Source organism: Rhodamnia argentea, chromosome 8 (assembly GCF_020921035.1).
Source record: "Rhodamnia argentea isolate NSW1041297 chromosome 8, ASM2092103v1, whole genome shotgun sequence".
Lineage (NCBI taxonomy): Eukaryota > Viridiplantae > Streptophyta > Magnoliopsida > Myrtales > Myrtaceae > Rhodamnia > Rhodamnia argentea.
This window is the reverse complement of record NC_063157.1, coordinates 7,180,403-7,198,966: the sequence shown is the minus strand read 5'-3', so window position 1 is coordinate 7,198,966 and position 18,564 is coordinate 7,180,403. Positions and strand designations below refer to the sequence as shown.

Below are 18,564 nucleotides of genomic sequence, written 5' to 3'. Positions count from 1 at the left end.
TAGAGATAGAGAATCGGTGCTCCAAAAGTGAGAGGAAAGAATAGCGTAGAAGAAGAAGAAGCAGCGAATTTTTTTTTTTTAAGGGTTAATTAGATTTAACCCAGAAATTTCTGGGATAAAATTGCCCATATTCTGGTCACCGGAAATGTCAAACTCTCGCCGGCCGTCGAACATTTGGCTGGCCAAGGAGTTCAGGTCTCTATTTGAGACTAGTTTAGCTACTTCGAGTCCTTATATGATACAATATCAATTTTGGATCTTTAATTGAGAAAATAGCCTCATTTTAGGTCATTATTTGAAAATTTCCTTTATTTGGCAGAAGAGACTAGCCGAGGGGCATTTTAGTCATTTAATTTTTGAAATTTTTTTTTCCTTTTTTTCTTTTTACCCTTCCTCTCCCCAGCCAAAAGGTGAGGTCGCCAGTGTCGGGCGAGTGTCACCCTCCCGGCCCAAGCGAGGGTGACCCTCGCCCGACGCCAACAAGGGAGCTCTCCACTTTTGTTCTGAACCCGGTGCGATTGCCCCCGACGCCGGTCTAGTTCTCCAATCATTCTCCAAAGACGATCTCGTTAGCAACAACTGCGGTTGCGGCTGCGGTGGCTTCATGGTTGTCCAAGAGGTTGGTGGAGCCGGTGACGCGCATCACGTTGGCGAGATTTGCTTTGTTGATGCTAGGGATATCACCGACTTTTATGCTATGCGGATCGGTCACTTTCTTCATTGACTTGATGCTGATATCGCCGGTGCTTGGGTTTGCGACGTTCCTATACGTGGCCCGAATAGTCTCGAGCCTCTCCCTTGGACCGGCGTTGGGCGAGGGGACCCACGCCGCATCCGACAAGGGCGGGGGTTGCCCTTGTCGATACTGGGTGAGCGTCAACCTCCCCAAGGTTGCGGCAGGCAAACCTCACTCGGTCGTGGCGACCTCCATCAATGGCCCGGCGATGGTCGGGGAGGGGAGAGGGAAAAAAAAAGAAAAAGAAAATAAAAAAATTAGATGATGAAAATTCCCCTTAATATATATATGTTTGACCATTTTCTTCGGTTTTAACTGCGTTCAAAATTTGGTTGCGTTGGTCGTATATATATATATATATAAAACGAGGGTAGTTGATATGGAATTTTACTTGCTATAAGAGCTGGACATGTAACTCCTACCGGCGTTCCAAAATCCTTCCCCGCTCAACTCACATGACAAGAAGCCAACGTCACGTGATCACCGCTGCCAACGAGCCCGCGAAGCATCTGTTTTCGCTCCGCCATTGAAGCCGAAGCTCAGCTTCACCGTCTTCTCTCCAAGATCTCCCTCCCTCTACCTCTCTGTGCAAACCCCAGAGCACAGATGGCGAGATCGCAGCAGAGAACATCACTTCGTCGTCCTCCTAATCCTTTCTCTCTGCGTCTCCCTCCTCTACTGCCACTCAACACCTCCCTTCCCGTCTCCATTTCCACCTCCCAGAACCATAACCCGAACTCTCGTTTCCACCCCAATTCCTGTCCGGAAACACGACCGCCGACCCCTGGTTTCACCCTCCTCGTCCTCGCCTTCAACCGCCTCAACTCCATCTCCCGCTGCCGGGTCAGCCGGACTTTTGCTGGAATTAGCCCATGCGGTACTTGATTTGGAAATGAGAAAGGAAAATTGGACAACTCATAAATATAAAGATTTGAGTGACGGGGACGTGAGAACGGAAATGAAAACCGAATTAAAAGGGAAAAAAAAAAAAAAAAAGAAAAAAGTAAGTGAAAGTACTCCGAGAGACGCAGACTTTTCTCACTCTTTTCTTCTCCTTCTTCTTCGGTCAAAAACACCGCATTCAATTCTTCATCCTTCCAACAGAAAACGAGAATCAAAGCTCAGACCTGTTTCCGACTGATCACCCATCACCCTCTTCTTTTTTCTTGGAGCCATGTATGTGGCTATCCGACAAGCCACGTCCCAGTCCCACTGATTTATCAGACCGATAAATGATCTCCAGGTCGTCACCAACGACCCTCTCTCCCACCACCACCACCAGCAGATGATCCTCGCCGACAGCAGCGGCGGCGAGGACTCGGAGCCAGAGCCCGGGCCACCAAGAAGCGGGCCGAGACGTGGGTCACCGAGGAGACGAGGAGCCTGATCGGTTTCCGCCGAGAGGTGGACGGGATGGATGTTCAACACGTCCAAGTCGAACAAGCACCTGTGGGAGCAGATCTCCACCAAGATGAGGGAGAAAGGCTTCGACCGCTCGCCCACCATGTTCACCGACAAGTGGCGCAACCTACTCAAGGAGTTCAAGGAGGCGAGGCACCGCCAAGAGCAAGAGCAGCAGCAGCAGAGCTATAAGGGCGGTGCCGGGTCGGCGAAGATGACGTATTACAAGGAGCTCGAGGAGCTGCTCGGAGATAGGAATAGGAACGGCAGCGGTTGTTATGGCGGTGGCGGTGGCGGAGGAGTCTTTGTGGGGTCTGGTCCGACGCCGCCTAAAGTCGACCCTTTCATTGAGTTCTCCGACAAAGGTGTGAACATCGAAATGCCAAGTGCTTTTCTTTGGCATGCTCCCGTTAATGTCTTTGTTTGGAATTAGAATAGCTTTGTATTTGGCTGTGTGAGGAAGGGTACATGAAAATAGCAGTTTTAACTGTTTCCCAAAAGGCCAAAGAGCGTTGATGCTCCGCATTATGTGTTTCATAGCCTATTTTGTCAACATTAACGTTTTTGTTCATTAGTGATAAGCGTTTGAATTGCAAAGACCTGCGATATTCATCTTTCGAGCTTCTATACTTGTTTGTGGTAGTCAAATGTGATCGCAAGGATGAGAAATTATGACTGTTTCAGTTGATGTTTCAGGTTTCGCTGATTCTGGCATCCAATTCGGACCCATGGAAGGTTCTTCCTGCCAAATCTTGCGAATGTGAAGCAGTGTTTCATTACCATTCTTTTGTTTTTTCTTCACAGGCATGCAGAGTTTAGATTTGAAGTGCTTGGTGATGTGCATCATTGATAGATTAGTCCACATTTGCGGAAACTTGTTGAGAGTCGAATATGAGGTCAAGAACTGATGGAGGGAATTCGTCTGACACTAGGTGGGCTCGACCAGACTTCCCTTAGGGTATGCCATTTACAGAGCAGACTATTTTATTGGTTAAAGGACTGCATAGAATGTCCATGGAAGCCTGTGTTTCTCAATATGAAGCAGGTTTAAACAGCGTCTGCAAGATTTGTGTCCTCTCGGTAATTGTCTTATCAGACACAAAACCGATTGTGGCCTTCTACCGAATTGTTAAGAGAAGTATCTCTCCTGTTCTGGTTCCTTACATTTCGCTATCACTCAGCAATGAAGGTGAAACTTTTCTATGATGCTATGAAGAACCTGGATCATTATCGGTTTATGTTTCTTGTATGGTGGATTTGCAAAGGTTGCAGTACGTTACTTCTTGCATTTTGTCTAAATTTCTCCGACGACTTTATTGCTTTTGGCTAGTGGACAGATAACAGTCAACATGGACAGGCAGTTAGATCAAGATGGTGATCCTCTTGCTATAACTACTGCTGATGCAGTGGTAGCCAGTGGAGTTCCTCCTTGGAACTGCAGAGATGCCCCTGGAAATGGTAAAATTCTTACAGGAAGTTCTCATTTACTACGTGCCATTGATTTCCTGGAAAGTGCAGTTATAGAGTATTGTAGTTGGTCTAATTTCTAGCATAAGGTGTTCATTGGTGAAAAACACTTTGATCAAACACATAGCTGCAATTGCAGCTTTCTACATTGTACTTATGTTATGACGTCAGTGCTTTGACCCTATCATTTGTGAGAGTTCATGCACATCATTTGATTAATCATTAACTTGTGGTGTGATCGATAAGTCTGAATGTCACAGGTTATGGTAATCATATGGGGCAGCAACTCAAGTGTCCTAATTTGTTTTTGTTCCACTGGTTTGATGGAGTTTATATGTTTGAAAAGGATTTATGATGTTGTCATGATTAAAGATGTTCTCTTTTGCACATCTCTTGATAATTCCAATCTCAGTCTAAGATTGTGACAGCTTGCATTAGGCATCAAAGTGCGAATTAAGATACTAGATGTTTGAAGCACTTTGTTCGATAGGATGTAGTTGTAGCCTGCAGATAACAGCCAGGATTGTTTCTCAAAGGAAATTGGATATTTTTCACCATGGCTCTTTTTCCTGAAACCCGAGCTAGAAGTACCTGTTCACTGGTACTGCATGAAATCTTCCAGTTCTGATGACCCTTTTCATGTTTTAAAATTGGAGAGACACCATATGTACTTGTTTTATAGTTGTTTTGGTATCTATTAAATGTTAATGACAGTACAGCTAGTCAGTTGTGTTGCATTTCGTGTCTTGGCAATGTTAAAGGAAAATGGCCGAACTTAAATGTAACCCATAGTTGTATGCGTTAATTTGTCTTCTGTGTTTGATCATTTAGCACTTTACTGTCAGTAAAGGCAGGAGGGGACCATTCATCATATGGAGGGAGAGTTATTACGGCCAAGTTGGGCGACTATGTCAGAAGGGTTGTTATAGATGGAAGTGGAGATGCAATCAAAGAGGTAATCAAGTCAGCATTCAGATTAAGAACTAAGCGGGCATTTTGGCTGGAGGATGAGAACCAGGTTATTCGGTGCCTCGATAGAGATATGCCTATAGGAAATTACACCCTCCACCTGGATGAAGGTTTTTTATAACTTCGACACCTCAGATCACTGGCATTTGATTAAAATCAATTGTTTGAGTACTTGATGGTGATTTGCACAATATGATGAAGAAGTTGTGACTTTGGCAGGGATCACCATAAAAGTCTGCATGTACAATGGATCTGATCAGATAGAAGAGAAAACACTATACACTGAAGAGGATTTCCGAGATTTCCTCACCCAGTGGTTGGATAGGTGTAAGAGAAGTAAATGGCTACAGGAGCATTAGCACTATCGAAGATCTGCACTCTGGTGTGATGTATGGGGGAGCCAGAATTCTGGGGGAATAGTAGTTTGTAAATTTCCTTACTTGCGGATCTCCACGTTGCTACTGCAAATTTTGTGCAATGGCAATGCACCGATTTTGTAGGAACCAAGTAATGCAAGAGATTGTGTACAGATGTATCTACTATCTACTTGGTCATTGTATGTTTTCCAGAATGTTGGATAATGTATAGTTGATCTCGACTTTGTCCCGGTTGTGGTAAGAAAATCCATTACCCTCAGCAATATTATTCGGTGTGCTTCGGACTTTTCTGATTGTTTTGGCCCTGCTTCTTTCGGGGGAGAAAAGTTTAGACAAATTAAAAGCACTCTACAACGAAACCTTCCATAAGTTTTATGCGATTGTCGCTGTCTATGTCGGTGCTAGCAGAAAATATGTATGAGGAAGTCTCTTGCTGCCGCTGTTGGTATCTTTCATTTATCTCGTATTGTTGGGCATATTAACCACTTCAGTTATTCAGTTTTTGGTTAAAAAATCTGCGGAAGCACTCCTGGATGGCAATGATGTACTGCCAGACAATGGTTGATCAGTTATGACATACGAAAAATGATGTCTTCATGTCTGCATCACTCTGATCAGGCCACTCACTCTCAGCATTATGAGTATTTCTTACGATACTACTGATAGAAACCCTAGATCGTCCATTCCATACCAACAAATTTGTGCGGTCAATCTCTTCTTGCATTGACAATATAGGTGGATTGCCCTAGGACTTCAGCACAACCTTGAAGAGCGGTGCAGATGGCTAGTGGGCAGGTGATTAAGCATGCCAAGTACAAGACTTTTGTGAAGGACCCAGGAACTGCTGGTGTTCTCAAAATGGCACCCTTTTCTATTAGCATAATCTGTGGTTATCTTTTTCTCCCTTGTATGCTGCTTCATTTGACTAATCTCTCCCTCTGAGGCCAAGGTGCGACTATGTTGGAAGTGTTACTGCAATCTAGTGTGATGGGGTTTTGTTTTCCATTCGAATTCAAAAGCTTCAAATGTGGTGAGGTTATTAATGTGGGCTGAAATTCTGTAAACCATTGTCATTGACGTTTAGTTCAGCTCACTGGTACATTTTGTCCATGTCATTTGGCATGTGAGATCATGGGCAGCTTGGGTAAATGGGCTCTCAAATCATGCTAGCTGCCATACTTCAGAATTGGTTGGACATATAGTCATCCTTCGATATAACATTGCTTGATAATGTCATATATACTTTGAGCTTTCAAGAAAGTAGCATTTCATGTGGTTATTTGGAGAAGCAGTTGAAAGGATTACCATAATTGTCAATACGTCTGTTTTCTCCTTTTCTGGTTTAGGCTTAAAAGTTACGGCATTTGTGAGCTCTACTTATCATTCATATTTTTCTCTTTTTGTAACAAAGAAGATTTTACTTTATGCAGGCTTGGGGCATATTTATTTTCACACCTAGTCATCCCAACTCTGCGTCAAAGCTTGATGTGGAGTTCAGATGTATTAAAGTATTTCTATAATGAATGGGTGCTAAACTCTGTCTGTTACTTTGTGAATTTATTAGGCAAGTCTCTTCTGAGGCAGGATTTGCTTTCGGAAGTAAATGCTGAGTTTTGTATGATATGAATATCATTTGCATAGTGTACTGTCAGTATTGAAGATTTCTAATGCAAGACATTGTGTAGTGCTTTCTCCAAATACTTGTTAATTTTTTAACTTCTTTTACCCGCGGTTGCCATCGCTTAGTGCAAGTTTATGCAGATGATAGCATGTCATCGTGTATCAAACCAAACTCTGGATGTTTCAGGTCATAAAAACACCAAAGAGAGGTCAAATAAACCGCCATGGCTTAACCTCACCAATGATCAAGTTGAGTTTCCGAATGACCCATTTTTACTGTGACTTTGCTCAAGATGTGGATACCTAGCTTGGAGATGTGTAACACGGCCGTTGTCGCCATTGTTTTATGTCACCTGTATTTAATTAATTTTCCACCTATGGTACAAGTATTTTGCTGCTCTAGTTTGTGTTTCATTAATTATAGTAAAAAATTTGGTGCTCTTTTTGAGTGATGCTTGATAGTCACTGTCTCCTTGCAGGGTGGAAGTTACATATTTGAATTTGAAAGTTACTCTGATTGCCACATTTGCAGAGATTTTGTAGGTCAGGCTAATTCTGATAGCAAAAACTTTCTGCCTTCATGTTAATGTGCTGGAGCCTAGTATATTGGCAAGGAGGCTAGGTTGGTCCAATTTAAGTGTGTGACTTTTGACTCTGGTGTAGGAGCTGTATTCTTTTCCATTTTACGAACAGTAGAGATTCTTCTATTGTTCAAGTGATGAATTCTTTCTTCTATACGTGGCAAATTTTCTGTCTTGCTATGTCCACGGATTCTATTTCCTTCCCCTTTTCTTTTGCTATAGTATCTAAGCCAGGTTGTGTGATATAATTTTTCATTTTCAGCTACCACAGGAGGGATGAAACTATAACTTTTGTGTGCATTGCTGACAAGTTGTCTATGGCTGTGGCTTTGTTCTTGCCGTGTGCTTTAATGTACTAAGGCCCAGTGCACTTCTCTTTCACTTTATCTTTAATGAGGAAGGGAAACTGAGTATTATGACTAATTTAATTCTCATACAGTGCAGACGGCTAAATGCATGCCCCATTCTGCTCCTTGAGGAGGCATGCTTTATGTAGCTTGTGCTTTTTTCTTAATTTTTTTTGTGGGGCCAGGGTGATGGAAGTCTTTGCTTCTGTTCTAGTTAGTTAGATGGCTAGACACTAAACAATGGTTGTTTTTTTGATCACTTGTTGCCTTCTGGTGGGAATAATTCTCTTTTGCTAGTAAAAATATATTGGTGATTTCATTGCATTGCAGCTTTATGTGCTGCTTCTTTAATATGAAAAGCCGTTGGGAGATCTGGGGAGACGCCAACAGCTGCCTGTGAGAGACCGATGCCTCACTTCCCAATGAACAAGTCAGCACAACTGAATTGGAGCTCCGCATCAAGCTTTTGAGAGAAAACAGGTAAATTCATCGTGTCTGACCACCCATGGTAATTCTCAAATTATGAAAATTGAGGACTCACTGATTCTCGATTTTGTCTTGGTGGTATGAACAGTTTAAGCAGTTATGGTGTCCATAGGCCTTATAATGCCTTGATCTTGATTGTGGCCTTCTCTAGTTGGTCTTGTTTTATATTGATGTTCATCGCAGACCTATGCCCTAAAAGATTTTTTTGGGAAACTAAGTAATATCATTTCCTAATTCTGATTATGACTAGATCACATGAATAATGGTTTGAATAATTTGGTGGATGGACTCTGTAACATGTATCTCTTTGTTCTTGTAATTCTTTTGTTCAGATACTACGTAAATGTCTCTTAGAACCGCTCGATGAAAGTTTGCCCATTTCAGTGAGTTGCAGAAACTTCAGAAGCAACTTGTGTTTGGTGGGCTCCTGATGGAAGCGGAATTCTGGGTGGCATGGAAGGCGAGTATTGGAAGACACAGAGCTGCTTGAAACTTGTTTCTAATGGAAATCATATATACACATATGATTGCAACTGGAGTTTTTATTTTTTCTGCTACTTATTTTATTCTTTTAGAAATTGCTGGATAGAGAGTCAAATATAAAATCAAAGCAATGCGTAGGCTTCAAAAGCACCATGATTTCGGACATTAAACCAGCGACAGATGGCAGGGTATGATACTGAACTCTCCAACCTAGCATGCCCATGTCACGATTTTATCTTGGATTTGCGGGACTTGGGGTACATTTGTTCTCCTTTTTTGCAGTTTCATTCGCAACGAGAACTTATGGTTATTTCTTCCCTGTTTATCTGCAGACAAACAAAGTTACTTTTACTTCGACTCCAGAAGTAATCCTTCAGGTATTGTTTCTTCTTTGAAAGAGGAAAAGCTTTTCAATTTTAATTTACACTTCCATTTCTTGGGTAATCTGGAAAGATAGAAATGGGCGGAATTCTAAAAATGAGGAAAGTGCTGTACTGGCTGTATGGGGTAGGTGGCTTCCCACCTTATTTTTGGCATTGTGTCAGAGAGCTCTTTGACACCAAGTCTTTTTGCAATTTCCCAGGCGATTTATAGCTTCTAGGTTGTAGTGGGGGCCACTCGTTTGCTGCTCTGTTAAAAGAGAAAAATGCCTTGCCTTTATCCCAAAAAGGACGATCATTTCCTGGTGTCCCTGCCACAACTATGCCTAATCTTTGCTAAGAGCTTAATTCTGGATGCCCATCATTAATAGGGAATGACAAATCTCAAGCCATTTTGTTCAGGCATGAATCTGAGTATTACCGGGTGGAATGTCTAATACATATAATGCGAAATAATGGGCGCTAATAATGGGAAATGCAGAGAAGTTAAAAAGTGCTTTTTTTCTCTATCTAGTGCAAAAAGATGTTGGTATCATTTTGGTGGAATGCATGCCTTCCTGATATATGAGTAATTCTTATTTCCTTTCTCCTTTTGATATGTTAATGTGTACTTGTATCCCAGATTTTTGCTGAGAAGCCCGCAGCTCATGCAGCATTCTTGAGTTATGATGTTCCAAGTAAGATAATGAAAATATTGCTGCTTGTTCCATCGTTTTCGAGACTCGTTGCCCCTATAAGTAGTTAAATTGTGATGAAGCATTTGCTTATAGTTCACTAGATTGTTCAAAGCAACACATGACACTGAACTATGTTTTCTTGAATCATTCCCTGTACTTCAGATGACAGAGGATGACTTCTAGACCAAGTACTTTAAAGCGGAGTACCTTCACAGCACCAAAAATGCTGTTGCTACTGCTGCGGAGGCTGCTGAAGATGAAGTGCTTGCTTTTTTTTTTTTTTCAGGAATGATCATATATTGACCAAGGAAGCAAGGCAGAAGGTGCTTGTTTTAGAGTTTGAAACTATTCTACTTGAGAATGTTTGAGAGAATTTTCTCTTTTTAGAGTTATCATCGCATGTCCCTGTGGATTGGTGATTTAAGTTTCACGCTTTAAAACCGTACTTCCTGACATTCCATGTCGCTTGACCATTGCTTGAGTTATGCTTATCTCATGTCAGCTGCTAAGGAGAGCCTAACCTATGATCAGAAATACGTAGCTGGTAAAATCCAGGCTGATTATGAGGTATATACCACAGACTAAAATCCAGGCTGGTTATTAATTTTTCTTTCTTATTCTCGTAACTCTTTCTATTGCGCCGGCTTACTTGATAGTTACATTACATCCATGCCATATTGCTTGAAATGGAAACTTCCAAGCGTTCTCCCTCATCTTGTCCTTTTCGATTGCAAGAGCACGAAACTACTACACTGATTTGAAAATCCCACATAAGAGACTAGGTTTATTGTTAAGGAAATCTCAGCTTTGACGAGGTTGTCTTTAATGCTGTCCTGGATCCGGACTTTCCTCAAGGGTCATACAATTTGCACACTGTAGATATTCTTCAATTGAAACAGTCTTTGATTACAGCCAAAACCAAAAAAGGGAAGAGTCAACAATTGCTGCCACTTTTCTTTTCTTTAATGAAATTGACTAATGGCTCACGTAGAAGGAAGTGAGTGCCCCATGCCGAGGCAAAATAAGTTAACGACAACGTGAAGCTGGGAACTGCTACTGAAATATTTGGTTCTTATTTCGGATGATTGATGAAACGTGCCAAAGAAAAAGAAGGGAAAATGCCAAAAAAAGGGCCCCAAGTGTACTTGTTCTCTCAATTAAGGGCCTGAAGTGCAACTTGTGTCAAAGAAGGGCCCAAAGTGCCTTTTTTTATTCAAACAAGGGCCCGAATGGGGACACTTTTGTCTTTTTACGTTTTGTAATTGTTTTCCTTTTTTCTTCTCTGTTTTTTTCCTTTTGTTCTCCTCCTCCTCACCCGGGGCCGTGGGCCGTGAGCGGCCGCAAGGGCTTACCTCACTCGGCTCGGGCGAGGGTCGGCCGAGCCGCCGAAATGGCGGACGGCGAGGACGCGGCGACGGCGGCGGCGAAGCCGAGGTGGAGGCAGCGGCGGGGGTCAAGATTTGGTTGAGGGCGAGCTTCATGTTCGAGATCGTCGCTCATCGCGGCCGAAGCGACCTTGCACCCGTCTGCGGCCGGCGACGAGAGATCCGCGGGTTGAGCGGCCGAGATCGCGGGTGGCGAGGACGCGGGGCGGAGAGACCGAGGCGGGGGTCCTCGTGTCGCTCATCGCGGCTGAAGCGATCTTGCACCCGTCTGCGGCCGACGACGAGAGAGCCGCGGGTTGAGCGGCCGAGATCGCGGGCGGCGAGGACGCGGGGCGGAGAGGTCGAGGCGGGGGTCCTCGCGCCTGTTTGCAGCTCACGGCCGGCTGGTGCAAGGGGAAGAAGAAAGAAGAAAAGGCACCTGTCTGCAGCTCACGGCCGGCTGGTGCAAGGGGAAGAAGAAAGGGGAAGAAGAAAGAAGAAAATGCGCCTGTTTGCAGCTCACTCTTCTCCCGTTGGGGTCGTCTCAAGCCGAAGCTCCCGTGGCCCAACAGAAGCGGCGCCGACCACCACCGGAGGAGTAGCAACAAGAACTCCGCCAGGAGCCTCCTCACCCGCCCCAACCTCGACCGCAAGTCCATCGCCACCACCCTCTCCGTCCCCGAGCCCGGACCCATCGGCAACTTCCGCTACGACCCCCTCGGCTACTCCCAGAACTTCGACGACGGCTCCTGGCCCGCCGACGGCGACGCCCCCTCCCGCGGCTTCTCCTCTCGCCACGCCGCCCCCTCCCCCGCCGCAAGCGAGCGGCCGCCCCCATGAGCCGAGATGAGAACCGGGGGCCGCCGTCCTCCGGTGCGTCGCAGCTGAATCATCCCCGTGGTCGGCTGGTGCAAGGGGTAGAAGAAAGAAGAAAAGGAAAAAAACAGAAGAAAAAAAAGGAAAACAATCACAAAATGTAAAAAGACAAAAATGTCCCCGTTCAGGCCCTCATTTGAATAAAAAATGGCACTTGAGGCCCTTTTTTGACACAAGTTGCACTTCGACCCTTTAATTGAAAAAACAAGTACACTTGGGGCCCTTTTTTGGCATTTTCCCGAAAAAGAATTTCAGTTGATGTTAACAATAGAGACCGAAAAGCGATGAATTTGAAAAATTTACTGAAAACTGTTGAAAATTCTTAACGTCAAGGATGTCATGGAAATCGACACGAGGCTGAGTAAGTTATTTCCCCTCAGGGGTATCAGCTAAAATTTGAATGCCTCTTATCTCCAGTTCTATTAGTCTTAGAAAGCAGATTTCTTAATGGGAAAGTCAAAAACCTTTTGCGGAGACTACGAGCCCATTGAGGAAGCTGAAATCTCTCTCTCTCTCTCTCTCTACAGTAGGCATTTGAGAGAAGCTGGTGGAGGCTGATACTAGACACACTCTGTACTTCTCTATAACCAAGAGCAAGAAAATCAACTGATGGAAGCACACTTTGTGGAGGGTTTTGTGATCTTGAAATCAGGGCTCAAATCTGCACCACCTAACCACACCACATGCTATTAGCCTTGAAGTCCCTTTTGACTCAGTTGCCGATAGCCAGAAGACGGTACGTCAACAATTTCATTAACAAAAGCTAGCAATCATATCTTTGTTGACATCTTCAACAAGTATCATACAAGCAATCCCTACACACAACATTCAGAGGAGTACTAGGCAAAGTCTGAAGAATAACTTCTTTCTATTGACACCAAAAGTTGAGCAATATCCCTCAGAAGAGGCGCTTCGAGTTGAGTCCATCCGTGGATCGATTTACTGTTTCTATCATGCTGAAATGCTTTGATAGTAGCACAAAGATGGTAGAAATCAAATGCTCTCAGGATCGTGCAAAAATCTTCCAATCTAGCCACAGTGAAAGATGACACTTGAGTAGTTTGGTGTTCCTCTGATCAGCCTCTACACACGATCAACTCAACCAATTGGACTAGGGGATGCGAGAAGCATTGCTCAAGTAATACAGAATGACCCACGTGATAGCGATATCTTTCATGTCCATCCCATTCCACTTGTCCAGTAGTGATGTCTAACTCACTACAAAACACAGAGTAACCCACGCGATACTACATTTCAAAGGGTTTTTGAGCAAAAACAGAGTGGTAACTACATTACTCTAGGATATTCACATGAGGCTACACACTATCTGAAGAATATTACACAGCTTTTTCAAGAGCACTCACTGACAATGTCCTTCGGGCAGTGGAACCACTTTGAAGAAGGGGACGTTCCTTTGAGGCATGGCCTCGTCTTCTTGCTCATTTTCAAACTCTAGCAAGTAACTGATCAACCCAAAAACAAGCACAAAAAGGATATCATATGGAATGATTGAAATTTGGCTGGGGTGAATGGGGGCCATGTTCCTCCAATTTTACTTCATGCCATGCTATGTTTGGTGCTCATAGAATCTGGAAATAATGGTGATGCCAGATAAATGCAATTCCCTTTACACATAAGAGATAAATAACTTTGCGAGAAAAAGATATACAAACAGTTTCCTTGAATCGCCAGTGATAACAAACATAACACTCGTCTTACATTCTTGCCCAAAAGATTCGTCCTAAATCAATTAGCAGGAGTCTCTGCATTTTTAGAGAGCGTATGCTTATCTACCACTCCATACCACAGAAAACTGGGGATGGAAGGGGGAAGGAACATCAAACTGAATCAGTGTAATACTTCGATTTACACAGTTTTCGCCAAATTCATATCAATAACTTGGAACATCCCACCAAGATAAAAGATAGGAGGGAAGTTACTTTCTGGAGTTCACGACTGTCACTTTATATAGTGCAGTTGTCCCAGGATAAACAGCCAAAACATGACTACGTGAAGGGAAATCTTGAGCACTAGAAGGATCATTTTGCTTTGGGAAACGAATAATGTGAGACACCGGGGCCTTGTATTTCCAGCAATTAACATTAACAATTCATTCAAAAGCAATTCAAAAGGTAAAATTCCAACTCCAGAAAGTATTTGAAGAAAACATAAGCAAAATAAGGCCATCTTAGCAAATTAAAATAGTTAATACTTCCACCAACCCAGCTATCAAGTACTACCCTCAGACGTAGCGGAGGTTAAAATGTAAAATCAGGTTACTAAGAAAAAAACTGACGCGGCCACCAAAGTCTTGAGAATGCATGGCAGGAGATTTGGCATGGTACCCACCATAAGCTACAGGTAGAGATAAATGCCTATTACCACTGTATTGCTTACAGCAATGTCACGACTGACTTAAAAATTCTACCTTTGACCTGTCACGAATGACTTAAAAATACTACCTTTGACCTCCACTTTCTTCGTCATCACCTAGCTCCTCATGTAATACTTCGAACCTTTACAGATAAATAAAGAGTTAGGGCAAATTGAAAGGAAATAGGGCATTGATATTATTTAACTAGAGAGTGCAGATGGTATTCCACTGTACACCACCATCTATTGATGAGCAAGACATGTCTGACAACCTCCATCTGAAATTTAAACAGAGCTAGCTCTTAATTATTAGTATGAACACAAGCCAAACTGGCTAAATCTATCTATAAAGGGACCTTGAACTGCAGCTTATTATTCCCTAAGAAGCCCAAAAACTCCAGTGCAGTCCAGGCAGCTGGATTGATAGTAGCTTGAGAATAACGAACTGCGGGTTCCCCTTCACCACATCAACTAAAATAAAGTTACTGCTTTTATTCAGATTATTTGATCATCCTCAGAAAGTTGCATTAAGATGCCAAGTTGCTGCAGGTGAAATCATTTAGTAAAAAACTCTATCGTAGTCTGAAAATTTGATGAGAATCAGTTGAGGGAAAGCTAATAAACGAAAATATTACGATGTGACTCGAGCTTAAATAATCATGATTATATCCAAATAGTTAGTGAGTTTAAAGTTGTTCCGCTATGGCCATCTCAAGATGGAAAATGCAGTTATGAAGCATAAAGTAAAATCATATGCCTGGTGCACCTGTCACCTAACAAGAAACATAATCAGCGATGAACATTGAGACAATTTGGATACACATCTAATATCTTGTCGTGTCACTATCATATGCACATGTAGGTGAATGGTGCACCTGTCACCTGAAGAGAAACTATGGTCCAGCGGTGAATATTCAGAATTATCGTGTTGCCACCACTCGAGGGTTTAACTAATATTGGTAAAAGCTAATGAAAGATGCATTACAACGGAATCCGGAAGAAACTTTTTTCATCCACCAAGCCGACGTTGATCAAACTAAAGATGCTCGACATATTCAACATGCTTAGTATTAAGAATCTATGTTCTCATGCTACTATCAAGGCTCGGAGAGAAGCAAAATCTCTCATGCTGAAATCATTCCAGGAAAATCTAGCTGAGTCTAGCAAAAATTGTTAGAGGAAATTTTACTTGGTTAAGTTGGTCCTACACTTGTGCGCAGGCTGATGACATCCTGTGGTGCCGTTTTTTTGTTTAATTTATCATAGTCTTGTAAAAAAGGATTTAAAATAGTTAGTAAGCTTTTAACCTAAATCATTTAATTTTTTGAACAGTTAGTACAAGTTGGAATTTAGAGGTAAAGTCGAGATGGCAAAAGCTTCACTGCTCAATTAATTAGAATTTGACTAAACTAGGCATCCTTCCAGGATGATCAGAGAGGCGAGAAAGTAGAAACTGTTATGATCAAATGCCTTTTGTGGCGACATGGCAATTTGATTCGTTTGTCACCCTTTCTAAAGTACTTTCTTTCAATGTCACGACTGTCTTCTGCATGGTGATGCAGTCCCCGAGGTGGTTGAGAAGCCTGGTGGTACCTCTGTGTCAAGGTTGAAGTACTTGTATACTCATGCTAAAGACCTTACAGAAAATGAAGTGACGTATGGTTATCTCTTGGTTAATTCTATCATGATGATTTTCTTTAAGCCACATCTTATAACATGTTTAATTGCACTATGGCACTTAACCAGTCTACATGACATGGAAATTTTCATCAGATCAATGAGATCATTTCACTTCCTCATTAGTATATGATGGCTGCAAGGTTTCTAACATGGTGCTGTCAACTGGATGCTCTGCTACCATCTGGACCTCCTGGGCAACCACAAAGGAAAATAGGTTTTTGTTACCTAAGCAAGTTGTTGTTTTCGCTTAGGAAAATCTTCTTTTGAAAGTACTTGCGGTCATGCTTCTTACCTTACACGTAGAATTTGTATCTATTTCACCAGAAAGTTTCATATGGGAGATTAACCTATTGGTGTATCTCCTGTTGAGTTACTGACTTATGTATCCAAATTCAACCATTTAAAAGTTACTCGAGTGAATTTCTATGATTGGAAAGAAACTCTTTTGACAGGTATCCAAACTACTTGCTACTTAACCACATATTCGATACTTCATATTTCATGGCATGCTAGTATTCCTAGTTTGAGGCAGAGTATCCAAACTACTTGCTATTTAGGATCTTATTGCCTGATGACAAGCGACTATTGATAAGAGCTACAGATGAAATTTGTGAAATGTGCTGGCCTAAAGTTCGCCTGAAGATAATTATATCACAGCACTTGAAGTTGCAGCTTGCTGTGGATATTTCAAATAGCTGCGCCTGTGATTGAGGGACAAGCCAATGAGCAAGATGCATTGCCACAAAGTCTTTACTGATTAAATTGCCAGCTAGGGAAATCTTTCTGTTTAGACTTTTTGTTGATGCAGTTAGCTCTAAGCAACCTGGAGATGGTAATGATCAGAAGCGAAAACGGATGAAGAATGATTCAGCGAGCTCGCCGTCTTGTCTTTGCAATTTTTTGGTTGGCGGGCGTTAAACCTATGAACTAATGTGATTGATAATTTGTCATAAATAGGTGGCGGCTAGTGTTACAGAAGATGCTGATAAGTGTCGCGACCTAAAATTCGGATTGAACTTCAGGTTAATGAATTACCAAATTAATTAAGTGAATTAATTAACCTAGCCCGAGCTCTACCAAGCTCTACCAATTCGCAACTTAGGTCCACATGATTTCAATCAAAATATTTTCGATTTTTGGAGCCGCCACTAATATTTTCCGGAAGGTAGATTAGATACCTAAATAAAGTATGAGAGAATACTTTATTTTCTGCTAACTAGAGATTTAGGTTCGGGAACTTGATTATGTTAATTTTTCAATTAACACCATTTTGGTACCATTCTTGTGAAGATTTTCTTGATTGGCAAATCCAATTGATTTCAATGAATGAATTAAGGTGCAATTTATTTTTGTTTGGATTTTTTTTATTAAATGCATGTTATGAAAATGCAACTAGATGCCATGCAATGTAACCATATGCAAAGTCTAGCTATGTGATGGTATGACAAAATATTATATGAGGAAAACGATTATGTATGATGACTTCAAAAAAATCAAATTTTAATGCAAAAAAAAATGTGAATTCTAATCTATGACATAGAGTATGAAATATAAACTATATGACATGGCATAAGTGATGGGGATCCACACGATGAGTGAAAATTTGATGAAATGCTCTAGCCTAAATGTCGTGAAAGAAAAATTCATGATAAAAAAAAAAATTGATGCAAAGACAAATATGAGCCAAATTTCATGATATGTAACCTACGTGGAATATGCTAATGACATGGAATGCATGGATGGCAAGAAAATAATGCATGAAAAATTAAACTATATGGTATGCGAATGAGATGTCATCACTTTCCATGAATTTTTGATTTTTTTTTTATGATGAATTGGTCCAACAATTAACACAAATTGCTTCAATTTATATTAAGAGTCACCTTAAGATGTAATTTCCGAAAAAATTCATTTAAAGCCAAGACGTGATGATTTTTTTTTAATGATTTTATGACTTTTTAATGAAAAAATGAATCAAATAAGAATATAATAAACCTTGAGCATAATACACCTTATAATCCAAATTTTTCCGATGAATTCACTTCGTACTCGAGAGGTGGGGTCGAAAGGTAATTTATTCATGTCGTACCCGGGGGTGGGGTCGAGATAGTGAATTTATATATTATGAAATTTGGCGATCTGATCCCAAAGTTATGGGATAGGTTAAACAAATTCATGTACGGATGACGTCGTACTTCGGGGGTAAAGTCAGATAGTCATCCACAATGCACATATTCTCGGGGACAATGTACAAGGGAGCATGTATTATACTCAAGGTAGATTATAAAAATATTTGAATTAGACTAAGGTATATAAAAATTAATTTCTCGGCCAACTAGGGGTAGGTGCCAAAATTTTAAAGGGGATAGGCCCCTATCCGCAAAGCATATTCATATCTTTCAATTTTAGGAAAAATTATCTCTTAAAATTTTGAAGTGTATCTAGATAATTCTCCAAATCTTAAAAGATATATTTAATTCAAATAATGTTTATCTACAAGACACCAAGATATACGAGAATAATGTACAAGTCGAGAAATAATATATCCAATCAAAGCAAAGATTCATCTATGGCATCTTAGGATAGATAAGATATTGAATCAAGGTGTACAATCCAATCAAATTAAGTAACAAACTTAAAATCATTCAAAGATAGGAATTCGTTACCTAATTTGACAAGACCTATTGCCAAATTCAAACTTGAAAAACCGTTCTGCGGGTGAAGTGATCAAACTTGATGACCGGCTT

General features: G+C 41.5%; 1 long non-coding RNA gene and 1 pseudogene across 1 annotated transcript; one reads left to right on the top strand and one right to left on the bottom strand.

The window, feature by feature from the left end:
• The first annotated feature begins 1,800 nt into the window (after positions 1–1,800).
• On the top strand, positions 1,801–6,314 carry LOC115752655 (annotated as a pseudogene).
• Positions 6,315–12,925: 6,611 nt separating this feature from the next.
• LOC115752657 lies at positions 12,926–14,461 on the bottom strand. The gene is made up of 2 exons (XR_004016773.2): positions 14,234–14,461; positions 12,926–14,199 (listed from the first exon to the last, which is right to left on the bottom strand). It is a non-coding gene; the product is annotated as an uncharacterized LOC115752657 (long non-coding RNA).
• Between the last annotated feature and the right edge of the window lie 4,103 nt (positions 14,462–18,564).